We start from the raw sequence: 4,233 nt of genomic DNA, 5'->3' as shown, positions 1-4,233 counted from the left end.
CTACGCTAACGGATAGAAGCTGTTTCTCAAACAATGAGAGGGAGAGCTCTCTCCTGTCAGACTGAGAGAGATAACTACAGCTCAGTGAGGTAAGGGACTCTGTTTAGATAGTTAACTTTAGTCTAGTTATCTCAGTGGGTCTTAAACGTTTTGGTCACCATTTATGAGAATAAATGAAAAACAGTTATGAAATACTATGACAGTAAAACAAGAATACAGTTTAAAAGGGGAGTGATTTGTAAAATATCCATAAAGAAAAAGAAAAATCTGTTTACAGTGCTGTTTCATATGGGTGTTGAGAGATGTATCCTTAAAGTCCTTATCTTGCGTAATTTACTGTAGCTGAAAGATCATAGAACTGTTTCAAAATGCATTAACTTGTTGGGTCTTATTCCAGTAACACGTGATATAGATCGAATATCGTTTCCTATTTGCTGTAAATCACTTGTTAATATCGGGAAAATGGGTCAAATTCAGAGGTATCCAGAAAAGTCTGGATTCAAACTTGCCGCTGCTTGGTGCTGTGTCGTGACGTCACGTGTGGTTCCGCGAATCCTGGTGAGTTCAGCCCGTCCCAGCATCACACAGTGTAGCATTGCTGGTATAGCCGCATGTCAACTTTGTGTATCAGTGTTTATCATCGTCCACACCAAATAATTGTTCTGTCAAATTGTGCCAAATACCCGCGCTATTAGCTTTTTCTGATGCGTAAACATCAACAATATTTGACGCCATTTTTCGTTGTGAACTCTCGCTGGCTGCGCGCATTGGCTGTCGATCCGGACGGCAGCAGGGATCCAGACAGCGGCAGCCGGGAACCACACGTGACGTCACGAAATGGCCTGCTTCCAGAAGCAACGTTTTTTTTATTGGACCTAATATTTTTCCTTTTTTTACATATTATTCAGTATGAAATAAAGAAACATACATTGACTATCTGTTGCATACAACCCCCAGAAATCAACTGCCAAAAACAGTTTTTAATGTAAGATAAGGACTTTAAGATCCCCCACTAGAGGACAGGGAAACATCAGAAAATGAATAAGGATCTTGAAACTACATTTTAAAATCAAACACAGATTGTTTTGGCAAATTGAAATTCCCCTTTTGTTCTATATCTCAACATTTTATTCAACTACTTGCATTTGTTGCCTTTTATCGTAGGAATTTCACCAATCAAACCTTAGAGGTAATTTACTGTTATATGAGTGTAAAAATTAACACTGGTGAACAACATCACTGACAAATGGAAAAAACAACAGTCATCAAATATTAAAAGACTCATAGTCAGTGTTCTGTACAAGCTTTTACTAAGTGACTTCTCTCTAGCAAGGATTACGGGACAACAGTATGACAGTTCAATATTTATTACAGGCAGTCTTGAATATAAGGGAAAAAAGGAAAATGAAGATGAGGGATGTCGAATCAGAGCAGCACTCAGGTTGGGGGGTTCTGTCTCAGGCGTGTTTCTGCCTGATCTGAATACGAGGAAACAGACGGCACTACGAATATCCACCTCTTCAACATCCTGCAGAGCCTCCCTCTCCTCTGGGATCTGTCATTTTTCTCCATCAGGTGAGTATCTGAGGAAAATCACAGAGACCTTGTGTAAAGTTACAGCTGGAACTGTGACTCTAAATGTGGAGTGGGCCTGTTTGATCTGATGCAGGAGGCTCTAACCTGACTGGACTTCACACCATGTCTTCCTGCTCCTCTGTGTCTTCTGTCTCTGCTGCAGTTTCTGAAAAGTTATCACGCATAAAACCAGAGTCCAACTGATGGGGAGAAAAGACAAAATGGGCTCCCATTCATTACACCTGTATGTATTTTAAGATTGTATCAAAAATGTATTAAATCATTCTTCGAAAGTGGGTTACTTGTTTCGGGGTCAAATGCATTAGGAGTTTCTAATTCAGAAAAGCCGTGTTTAAAACATTAGTTCAACCTTCTTCACTTATATAATTTACCCGCCAATTTATAATTGTGACAGAGTTTAAGTTTTGTCAACAGGTCCGCTCTCACTCACCTCTATCGCTACATGTTCATGTGCTTCAGTGGTGGAGCGCAGAGCTTTCTTCCTTGATTGAGTACAATAATACAGAATACATTGAGTGAAACATAAGGATGCTAGAAAGGAAGAAACATGTTGAGTGAACTGACAGATTTATTTTAGTTGTACCTCATCCACAGACCCAGGAGAAACACAGGAATCAGCATAAAGACCACCAGAGTTGTCCTGATGATATTGTTGAACTCCCTAGAAACATGAACACATAAGTGATAGGTCTCCCTAGTAGATACATCTCTTTGTCAGTGTCATCCACCTCTGACACCATGGAGGTTCCTCCCTGAAAACTGCCATTGTTAATATGCATGGGTTGCTGCATATTACAATTTGAATCAGGTCTAGTGCAGGTGATTGCATCAAACTTACAAGAATCAGATGAAAGGTCGAGTTACGATTAGATATTGTGTTCTGGGCTCTGAAGTCAGTGATGTTGAAGATCTGTCCTGAAGCTTTTGGAGAGTCTTCATTCTCCTTGTACCAGGTGTAGTAAGCTGCTGGGTTAGCATCTTAGCAAGTCACGTGACACTACGTGACGTCACATCCCCTCCCCCCCCACTCTCGGGTGGACGCGCTCTCCGCCCTGGTCTGGCGGAAATACTGATGTCTACTTACTTCCACATTTCTACACATGAAAATTGTTTCTAGCAAATGTGCCTTTCACACAACTCTAATCCACTTATTTTGGAATGTGACCTGTTTCTACACTCCCCAGATTCCTGACATGTGATAATGTAAGTGTAGATGTACAGTACCTTGAACATAGAGAAGGAAGACAACTAATCCACCCGCTGCTGAAGTTAAACTCATAGCTGTTCCTCTTTTATCTGTGAGAATAGAAAACATAAAATAAAACCTTTTCTGTATAGCACTTTTCATACACAAAGGTAACTCAAAGTGCTACCAGTGATGCAAACGCGGGTATGGTGAAAAAAGAGAGAACTATTCGAAGCAGAAAAAAAACTGCGTAATATAGCATCTGAGCATCTGCCTGTGCTATAATCCTTCAATGAACTGGCTATTCTTTATAATATACTCAGATCAATAGGAGACAGAGATGTTAAGTTATAAATCAAGGGTTTTTATTATTATTTACAGCAGGGGTGGGGAACCTTTTTCCTTTCAATTTGTACAACATCCTCCGAGGGCCGTACAAATTATTGAACACAACCTCTGCTTCTACTAAAATCACAGCCCATTCATTTGGCCTTTCTTTCATGCTGTGCAAAGAACAATCAACCTCTTAATCCAGAGATCTCACCATGACTCATGTCTGACGCATGCATGCATTCACGTGCACGTTGTGTCATGACCACCAAAACAGAAAGATATGGACACAAGATGTGTGCAAATGTATTCAGTAATCCTATCCATGTGAACATGATTTAAGTGTGGGGGGGGGACCTAACCTCCTCCAGGGGGGTCCGGGGGTANAAATATAAGTTCATACTCATCCCCAAAGTATGTCTAAAAAAAAAAAATGATTTCGTCCATCAGTTCATGAGTTATACATTTGTCATGTTTTTGGCGCCCCCTATTGTCCAAAATGAAAATGACTTGTTGTGCCTACTCCCCAATACAAACTGAACCTTACCACCAAAATGTGTGTTTTTTTGGTACATTGTTGATGAGTTATGAGCATTTCTGTCCCGCCTTTTTGCGAACACGTTTAGAGTAATGACGGCCACATTTATTGACTGAACATGCTCATTTCCTACGATGATGTGTCTGACTCTCCAGCGATGCTGTATACTGAGTTTGGTGTTGAAATTTTTTTTTTTAAATGTTAGTGAATATTTAACTGTTTTTGAAATTATGCTAATTAAAAAAAGTAAAGTAGGCGGAGCTTAGGGGTTCAAGGAGATTATATGTAGAGCAGGTCCACCCGAATAAGTGTGCACAGTTTCAGGTCATTCAGAGTTACGGTGCGACTTTGTACATCTTTCCAAAAATGGAAATGGCCATAGGTGGCGCTAGAGAGCATGCTGGACAATTTGAACACATTGAGTATTGTCATACTGATATTCTGTACAAACTGTGAAGTCCACTGAGACAAATGTAACATTTGTGATATTGGGCTATATAAATAAACATTGATTGATTGATTGATTGATTGATCGATTGGTTGATTGATTGATTGATTGATCGATTGGTTGATTGATTGATTG

Source organism: Notothenia coriiceps, unplaced genomic scaffold, assembly GCF_000735185.1.
Source record: "Notothenia coriiceps isolate Sejong01 unplaced genomic scaffold, NC01 NC01_scaffold00018021, whole genome shotgun sequence".
Classification (NCBI taxonomy): Eukaryota; Metazoa; Chordata; class Actinopteri; order Perciformes; family Nototheniidae; genus Notothenia; species Notothenia coriiceps.
This window is presented reverse-complemented; position numbering follows the sequence as displayed.